Genomic DNA, 10,403 nt, shown 5'->3' with positions numbered 1-10,403 from the left:
TTTTACTGGCTTTTGGTGCCCTACTTCTCATACTGGGTCACCTTGTCCAGTCTTAAAATATGGGGGGCAGCTGCTTTGTCTCATGCTTTGTTGATACTCATGAGAGACCTGCCCTTTCCTAAGCAGAAATGGAGGAGTGAATTAGGGGGTAGGAATGGAGAAAGGAGTTGGGGAGGAACTGGGAGGAGAGAAGGGAGGGAAACTGTGGCAGGAATGTGAAATAAATAAATAAAATTAAAAAATTAATAAATAAATATCTTTAAAAAAGAATAGCAAGAAAGAAAGTTAGAATGAACTCTGTAGACTGGATTAAGTGCTACTGGAGCAAACAAATGCTGTAGGCTGATAGAAAGTTGTACACATAAATACAGTGTTTATAAAAAGTGAGAAATGTTGATTTTAGGACCTAAACAGGCTCCAAAATATTAGACCATGTCTAATAAGCATGGTCATTTTAAATTTGTAAAGAGAATTCAAATCTTAGGGTGATTCTATCCAAACCCTTCCCCACATCAAGTTAATGAAAATACATCAAAATAATAACTTTCATAGATAACCCACTGATGAAATAGGAAGCCATGCATGCATGATGATATAATTATATAAATTAATAAACTACAACACAGAATATTTAAATACTTCAAGCTTCTAGTTCATAAAAATAGCTACCAGGAAATTTTTAGAAAAATACGGAAGACCCTATATATTCATCATCTGATCAACATGAATATGATCAATGGGACAAACTAAAAGGCTGTCCTAATTGGTAAGTCGGGTCAATGCAAACCAAAGGGCATTCTCTAAAATAGCTGACCTGTAACGGTCAAAGTGTTAAGATTCTTAAAGTTGAGAAAAAGAGACTTGCATCCTAAAGAACCTAGGTCCCTGACAAGTGGATAAGGGTATTACTATGACTGCTGCAAAAACCTGGGTGGTCTCTAGAGGGTAGATAGGTTCAGATTAATGTTCCCTTCCTGGTGCTGATGCTTACAGTGTGGTTATAGAAAAGTGTGTCAATTTGTACGTCATCATGATCAGTCAGTGACAGGACATGATGTCAGTAACTTCTCAAATGGCTCAGGAAAGGAATATTGTAACTGACTTTCCAAGGTTTCTGTAAGTTTGTGGTTGCCTCCAAGAATAAACCTCAGAAAACAAAACAGAACAGGACAAAACCCCTCAAAACTTCTGAGTTCATTGTAGGAAAAAACATAAACTTATAAAATTCAGAAGTTATTCTCATTGTATGTAAGGATCTCTCCACAAGTGCTATCATTATAAACTTTTTATAAAGAGTTACTCTCATGTACAATCTCAAAAGAACAGTTTAAAATGGCAGGAATATCTTTTGAAGTAGTAAACCACCAACTGTGGCTTTTGAAATTTCTTTGGAAGTACCTCCTTGTGTCTGTTTTACATAGTGTCTATTTATTTATTTTGAGAGAGTATCACTGATGCAGTGTCTGACCTGGAACTCCTTATGTAGCCCAGGCTGGCTTCGAACTCTTCAACCTCACAAATATTAGGATTATAGTTTGCACCCAGATACTTACACTTTACTTTCTCCTTTTTCTGCAAGAATTTCCTAATAAGTTTAATCTCACTCTTGTCATTTTCTTTTTGAGACAGGGTCCCACTATGTAGCCTTGGCTAGCTTGGAACTCACTATATAGACAAGTCTGGCTTCATATTCATAAGATCCATCTGCCTTTATGAATATAAGGTCTGGGAGTATACACCACCATGCCTACAATCTCATGCTTGATTGGTCAAATTATTCCTTTTAAACACTATTTTTCTGTGTTCCTATAATAAAAAGTACCTTCAGGCTATGTGTAGGTCTATGAACATTTTGTTACTTAGTACATCGTCCTAAAATTTCTCATTCCTTCCTTTCCTCCTAGTTCTCACTCCCTTCCCTCCCTCTCTGCTTCCCCCTCCCTCCATTTCAAAAGTCGTAGTGGGTCCTATTAGGATGGGTATGGAGTTTCCTAAGGATGATAGAGAAGAGCATAAGCTGATGACTGTACCGAGTGCTGTCGGGGTCGGGGGTGGGGGTGTGTTCAAACAGTGCTCTCAGAGATGGATGGTGTTAATCCACCCGCCAGACACTAGAGAGGAGGCAGGGAGGGTCTAGAGAGCACAGGGCTGGAGCTGAGCTGTGATGAGAAGCATGTTAGATGACTAAATAAGGGTCTAACAAACTAAGAAGAAGGAATTCCTACAGATAAGATGTGAAATAGACATAGAATAAAATCTTATGGATCAGTCAGGCAGATAGCTGGCAATATTGGCAAACATTTGCTAGATCTACACAAGGTGTTGGTCATATAAATAATGAAATGACATCAAAAATAGTGAAGGGGCTATAAGCAGTGCTGAGGAAGTGAACATACTTGAAAAACTACTGTTTCCAGATTTGAGCCAATATATTTTTTGTGCTCTAAGAGTAAAATATATATTTTTTAGTAAAATCTAAATCAACAATAACAGAATGAAACCCAAAACACTTAAAACCATGTATAACCATAGATAAAACTGTAAATATAGTCAGTAATTTCTTTTAGTGTTGGGTTGTTTACTGTCTCATCAAAAGCTAAAGAAATGAGTTGTCAGGGCTGGAGAGATGATTCAGAGGCTAAGAGCACTGACTACTCTTCCAGAGGTCCTGAGTTCAATTCCCAGCAACCACATGGTGGCTCACAACCACCTGTAATGATCTGGTGCCCTCTTCTGTATACATAATAAATAAATAACTCTTAAATAAAAAAAAGAAGAAGAAATGAGTTGTTGGGGCTTAGAGTTCTTTCAGGTGATGAAATGGTACAAGGCTATTTCATTTACTTTATAAAATAGATTATAGGGAGTCCAACACAGACATTACAATTCTAGGACAACAATAACAACTAAAACAAAACAATCTTCACATCTGAAGAGTGTAAGTAAGTACATGTGATTGGATGTCTGAATCCAAGTTTAGTATACTGGGCTCTGGATTTTGATGCCTTTCTCCCTTCCCTAAGCATTGGATCGTAAGTTTTAGTTTGGAATATAGGTATAATTAACACACACTTTATTTTCCTTGATAATCCCACAGATAGATTATTTACATAGATTGCAGCAGCCATACTAGTTGCTTCCTTTTTTTTTCTTTCCTTGATTTTTTTCACCATTTCACATAAAAGAAGTCCTCTTAGCTTTTCATTGGAATATCTGAATTGACAGCATCACTATTCTTGGTGTTGGGGCTATTATTAAATAATTCAAGGTTATTCGAACCCAGCATGCAGTTCTGCAATACTGAGACAGTCCATCTAATGAGTGAGGTAGCTTCTAAGTGATCAGTGTCTGGTCGCTTAAACTGATGGATACTCTGGGCAAAGGAATGATTTCTGCTCTGGGTAGGGAGTAAGATATTGCAGGAATTCATCACTCTACTCAGAATGGCAAGCACTTTAAGACTTACAACGTTTTATTTCTGGTATTTTTTTGTTTAATATTTTGCAGCCACAATTATGGTGAGCAACACAAAGGATGGAGAGAACTGCAGATAAGAAGGATAGCTAAACATAGGTGAAGCAATCACAGTGAGTCATGGGCAAAGAAAGTGCTAGGTTTGAGAGGTGTGATTTAAAGATAGTACTATCTCAGGAATGTTAGGCATTTCATCATCAGAAAATCTAATGCAATTCTCCGTGGAAACAGATTAAAGGGAGGAAATGCCATTTAATTATCTCAAGTGATGCCTTTAGAGCATTTCATAAAGATACCAACTGATGTTAAAAACTCTTGACTTGGAACAGAAGGAGAGGTCCTTAATGTGCTAACAGGCTCCAGCTATTCAGAGCAAACATCTCAAGGAATTGTGGGACTTTAGAAATATTATCAGTCAGGACAAAATTTGCTAATTATTGCTGCAACCTTTTCTTAGTATATCTGAAGACCAAGCCCAAACAATAAGCCAGATAAAACAGAAAGAATTGGTGTAAAAAGATAGGGTTGTCTTTAGCTGAAGATGATGTGAGGTCATGATGAGGCCAGAATTTAACAGTAAAGTATTCTAAAGTGACTTAGAACTGAATGAGGCCAATGAGACAGGTTACTGTGTAATCTGGTTCTGTAACTTTCCTTTCTTGTCCAAGTGATAAAATTAATTTCTCATTAAAAAGCTTGATCATATATTTTTTAGCAGATCAGATAAAGCTGTTTTCATAAGAAGTCACTTTATTATCTTTCAAAATAAAGCTTCTATGAGTTTATGACTTTTTTCAAAGGAGTTTCATAACACAAAATAAAAGTGGGCTGGGAGCTAATAGGTTTGCTGTTTCTCTAGATACCCACTTTCAGATATTCTCTTCCCTTTTCATCTGTTTATGCAAAATCATCACATGAGAATATTCACTATTCAAACATACAAATTAACATTCTACATTTGCAGTGGAGTTCCATTCCCTTTTATTTGCCTGACGTTCTGAGTCTTCAAAATTATTATTGTCAACATTACCTTCATGCATCATTGACCCTCTTTTGAGTCATTGATCCAAATTTCCAAATAGGAACGCTTTCTCTGCATGAAACTTATAACAAAAAATACTAAACTTCCAATTATAAAAACAGAAATGGTGGAAAATTCACCATCAGAAACAAAAAGGACATTCTGCTATCCAAAGCAACTGTAGCAAGAACTGATCAGCACACTTTTGTAAGGCCTACAACTTTCCAGTCAGCAATCATTATCCATATATGTATCAAGGAAAAACTATTTTATTTCATGGCTTTCTGGAATTGTTTTTAACATAATTTTTCCACTGATTTTTCTTCCAAAACATTCATGTTATCTGTAGATCTATTGGTTGACCACTGTGAATCACAGAGGTCTGAACATCTTACTTCAGGAATCTTTGTTCTACAGATTTAAATAAGACAGCATGTGGGTTGAAATGACACCAACGTGGGCAGGTGTAGTGGCCTATAATAGCATCCTAGCACTTAGAAGCAGGAGTATAAAGATTTCAGAACCAGTCTCCCTGCTTTGTAACAATTCCCTCCAAATTTAAGCATTTAAGCTTCTCAACTTTGGAAGTAAGCAAAAACCTTACAGACCTCAGGAACCAAGCAATTCACTAGTCTCAGAAAGTTCCTGAAATGTAGAAGATTCATATACCCCCTCCAATTTTTAGCATTTACAACCTGATGGGGAGTGGATCACCTGAGATCACTACCAGTTGTGCAGATAGCTCCAGGGGCTTGGACAATGCTGGGGTGGGTCTCTGATGATGTAACTATGGTAGAGTCGCTCTTGTCAGTTTGCTCTTCACTCATACTCTGTAAGCAAGTCCAGGAAACTGGTTCAACAACTAGTATTTTGATGAAATAATTTCTTTGATCTTTTGTTGGTGCCCTATTTGGGGTAAACAGATATTTGTACACGCCTCACCAAGAAAAGTCCATACAACACGTGGCTACATATACTTAGTGAGTTAAGTGCCAACCTGGGCTATATGTGACCGTGTTCCCCAGATAAATACAAGAAAAATGATAATAATTTGAAAAAATTGAGAAGCTACTTACTTCTATCTTGTCTTTGGTCATCTATTTCTATCTGAGGAGAAACTTAAAGCAATTTCCTGGTGTGAGCCTGGGCTTGATGCTGATATTTCTATGTTAGATGACTTTTAAATTGTTTAAAAGTTTAATGATGATGCTCATTTAGATGCCATTGTGGGTGGGAGAGCAGAATCCCACAGAAGCCTTTCTCCCAAGAAAATCCTATTTTTTTTTTTTTTTACTACCTAGTTCTTATCTCAAATTCTCTGTTTCCAAAAGGAATCCTTAGTTCAAAAAAATTTTCCCAATGTTTTCTAATGTCTACTTTTGATCTTGGTTGTTACAATGGTCAAGACAGAAAGCCAAGTTCATCTAGGAAGATATTTGGTGGTTTTTAGGTAAAGAAAGCAAACAAAACTTTTCAAAAAATATTCAAACTCTAGCCCGGCAGTGGTGACATATGCCTTTAATCCCAGCACTCTGGAGGCAGAGCCAGTTGGATCTCGGTGAGTTCAAGGCCAGCCTGGTCTTCAGAGTGAGTTCCAGGACAGGCACCAAAACTACACAAGGAGAAACCCTGTCTGGAAAAAAATTCAAGCTCAGGGAAATCTTCAGACTTTGGACCAACTATATAGATTTGGATTTCTGCATTTTGAAAGCACTGGGAGTTTTGAAAAGGTAGGGAATGTAAAGAAAGTGTGTGTGTGTGTGTGTGTGTGTGTGTGTGTGTGTGTGTGTGTGTGTGTGTGTGTGTGTGTGTGTGTGTGTGTGTGTGTGTGTGAGAGAGAGAGAGAGAGAGAGAGAGAGAGAGATGGGGAATCAGACACATAGAAAGACATGGAAGAGTTCTTCACATTTATTCCGTAGCTTATTTTCATTGCTAACCTTATGTTTCTTGGCTTTGAAGTAGAACTTTCTGATATTTTCAGCTTGGAGCAAATCAGAAAGTTCTAATGAGTTTCCTTGATATTTACTTTGACCCGATTCAGGTCAGCTTATTGCTTTTTTTTTCTCATACTCCAAAAGCAGAGTAAGAGGAGGGAAACTTCCTCTTGCTCATTAGGGCTTCAGTGAGTAATCTTAACTCAAGGATTTCTAATTAAAATGTAAAGATCATTAGTATGAGTCATAACAGAGGCTTTTCTTCCCAGTTGGTGCTGTGATGGTGGTTTCAGGCACAAGCCTACATCCGCCTCACTGAACATCCGATGCTCTTGGCACAGTTTCTCAGCAGGAGAGGGCCTTGACCAGTACCCAGGCTTCTGTTTGAGGGCAGAGCTATAGAATGCAGGCCTGGAGGAACCAGAAGGAGAGATTAATTGCAAGGGCGGCATTTTCTTTGCTGCTAGTACCAGGCCCACAGTATGAGTGGTGCAAAAGGAGAAAGAGGAAGAGGACACTAAGGCTGATGGGAAAGACATTACCTTATATTTCACAATTCTTTACCCAGGAGGGAAAGAATGGAAATGGCTACTCATAGATATAAGATGAACTTTTGTGTTAATATGCTATTAATTTGTTTTATATTCCATTTTGTCCTTCAGGAATTCAAATATCTATATAATATGTTGCAAAACCACTTTGATCTATGCTACCTTTCCCATATTTCTGACATTTTAAGTAGAGATATTTACTTCTCTTTGGTGGTGCGATACTGTTGATCATGTCAGCTAAATTATTTCATTTTGAAAGTAAAAATTGTGATGAATGGAATCTTTAAGTCTTCTGTTGTGTAGGGATTCATGGGAGATTTAGCTCCCAGTTAATGATACTTAAGACTTGTTTTATGTATGACATGTTATAAGGCCAAACTTTAGAGCCTTAGTCAACAGCAAATAAAAATATAGAACTGTGTGTATTTTCCATTACTAGGCTTTAATCTTAGGAATATTAATGGGGGATTTAAATCAGAAACAAGAAGAATGTAATGACTCTGTAGATGCTTGAGTGGAAAATGTACACTCATTGATTTGCTTCTCCCCTCTGTCATCTGAACTTTTGACCCATTTCAATTGTCACAATGTAATTAGTTTTTATATTGAAAGAGTTGGGGCTAATAGAATAAAATACATTCTTTCATAATTAGAATTGCTGGGCTTCCGGGAGAAGATGGCTATTTGGGTTATTTGTGATTTCAAATTCAGTTAGTTGCAATGGCAAATGATTATGATTTGCATATACATATTTATCTTTCATCTTATTAATTAACTGTGTTGGAACTGTTTGAGGATGACATGTGAGTATTGACATCATTCTGTGTTTTGATGTAAATGTCATTATAAGGCATAGAAAGTTTAGAGAGAAAATTTACACTCTGCTGTGTGAGGAGATAGAAGACTTATTCTGTGATAGCCTTGTGGTAAAATGGTAAGGAGTTTAAGCTACATCACAAACTCAGTGCCCATTTCACAAGGGGTGGTACTAATGCTAAGGCATCAGGAATCTGTTCATCATGGTAGACAGAAAAAAATAGTATGAGGGATAATCTTGTTTGTCAACTTGACAGATATGAGAACAGGCAACCTCAGCTGAAGAACTGTCTTATTCAGATTGGCCAGTGTACATGTCTATGGAGCACTTTCTTAATTGCTAATTGATGCAGAATTGTCCAGCCCATTGTGGGAGGTGTCGTCCCTAGGCAAGTGGGGTTGGCTGTTTAGAATGATAGCAGAGAAATCCAGGAGAATAAGCTAGTATGAAGCATTCCTCTATGGCTCCATTTCACTTTTTGCCTTGAATTCTGCTTCAGTTTCTCTCCATAATGTATTATAACCTGTGAGAAAAAAAAAAACAACACCCTTTCTTTCTCAAGTTGCTTTTGGTTAGTGTTTTATCATAGCAGCAAGAGAGATAACTAAAGAAAAGTGGTAAAGAAAAAGTTGAAGTCAAGGAAAAGACATCACAAATAAATATCTAGTATGCTTTAGATTTTTTTAAAATTTATTTTACAGTTTAATGTAATTTTACATATCAGCCACAGATTCCCCTATCCTCCTTCCTCCACCCCCCTGACCCCCACTCTCTCCCCAGCTCACCCCCATTCCCATCTCCTCCAGGGCAAGAGAATTGTTGCATTAGATTTTCATATAGACATGGTTATTGGATGTATAGGGATAGGGCCAACTGATTTTTTTCATAGTTTTATAAAAATATAAGTATAAACATTTCTGAGTCACATAAAACTTAAACTACAGGGTGATTCCACTGTCATGGTTCACATGCAAATAGTTGTCTATTTAAAATATATATGAGGGCTAGGGTTGTCACTTAATGGCACAGACTTTACTCAACACTTGCAAAATCTTGAGTTCAGGCCCCAGAACATCAAAAGTAAAAGTTAGAAAAAAAAGTTAGCCTATACACAAAACTGTAGCTCAATTGAGAACAGTGGTTTTTTCAAACTCGTGTGCACATTGCAACCACCTGGGGGGCTCATTAAATTCATGGTCCGTACACCGCCCTTAGAGTTCCTAACACATTCCCAGCCACTGCTGCGACTGCTCTCTGGGGTCCCATATTGAGAACCACAGTATTAGAAAATGCCTATGAGAATTTAAGGAAGTATTTCTTTACCGTACTTTAGCTCTCTGTTCAGTTAGGATTTCTGAATTATTGTTGTTGAGCCCATCTAAAAAGGTAGCAGGAACATTTCATGAAGTTACAATGAGATGTGTTTTCAGTCACTTTCATATTAGACATGTTATGTACATGTATCAACAATCATTTACAACATGTGTCCAAGATATAAGGTTAAAGGGATGTATGTGATCCATGTATGTCTATCTACCTATCTATAATCTAATTAAATATCTATGACTATTATCTATGAAGATACAACTTTATGATGGATTTTTTTTTTAAACAGGGGAGAGTATGAATGTAGTCCTTTACTACCACAAATTACACAGTTGCATTTCCTGCATTTTGGGACATCTCAGGGGCCAGCACATCTGGAGTGCAATACATGAGCCTTACCCTGAGAAAACCACCTTCATCACCATGGTATCTCTCCTGCCAGTAAGTATTTTATGGTGGATATTTGCTATTTACATATCTAAATCTTTTTTGAAGTTCAGGTTGGATTCAGTTTTTGATGAAATGTTGGATGTAGGAGGAATATCTCTAAGGATTTTATGCAAGTTTCTTGTGGTAAGTGAAGGTAATACATCACTGGCTCTCCTGAGAGAAGTGCTAAGAAAAATTCATAGGAAATCTTGAAGACATCAGATATCTTGAACAATTCTATCCTCTTATTGAAGTACTTCAGCACTGAAATGTTTTAATCACTGAGAAAGATGTTTAAAATATGAATCTTGTGTATATCTGTAGCTAGATGTGACTAGTTGCTTCATTTGACTATTGACTTAGCTGTGTTTTTGTACTCTTCTTCATTTTTCAGTTTTACAGTAATGGGGATTGAAACCAGGCCCTATCTATGTTGCCAGGCAAATGTTTTATCACTTTTCTACATCCTCAACCCTAGTTCCACTTTTACAAAGAACATGTATGTATTTTTGTATCAGTCTTTCATTTAAGCAAAGCTTCAAATTGATTGTCAAAGAGTAGAGTCACACATCTGGAAAGCTCTACCCAGCAACCACATAGTAGAAGCAGATGTTCACCAAATAGCTGTGGAACATCTGTGTCAATGGTCCATGGGTCCTTGCTGTGGGTTACTGAAGCATTCACAAAGGTTCACACTTTCTCTTTTTCTGGTTCCCACATGACTGCATTTGATTAGTAATTTAAACAGGAGAAACCATGGGAAATGCTATACTTCCTATCAAGGGAAATACTTAATCTCCTCTCAGGGGGCTGAGTGTCTTCTCTCAGTGCAATAGGACATGCCATGGCTC

The 10,403-nt window shown here is 37.2% G+C and overlaps 1 non-coding gene across 1 annotated transcript; it reads right to left on the bottom strand.

The window, feature by feature from the left end:
- Nucleotides 1–9,409: 9,409 nt before the first annotated feature.
- LOC118588163 lies at nt 9,410–9,572 on the bottom strand. The gene has a single exon (XR_004945557.1). It is a non-coding gene; the product is annotated as a U1 spliceosomal RNA (small nuclear RNA).
- Between the last annotated feature and the right edge of the window lie 831 nt (nt 9,573–10,403).

The sequence above is a fragment of the Onychomys torridus genome, chromosome 7 (assembly GCF_903995425.1).
Source record: "Onychomys torridus chromosome 7, mOncTor1.1, whole genome shotgun sequence".
Lineage (NCBI taxonomy): Eukaryota > Metazoa > Chordata > Mammalia > Rodentia > Cricetidae > Onychomys > Onychomys torridus.
This window is presented reverse-complemented; position numbering and strand designations above follow the sequence as displayed.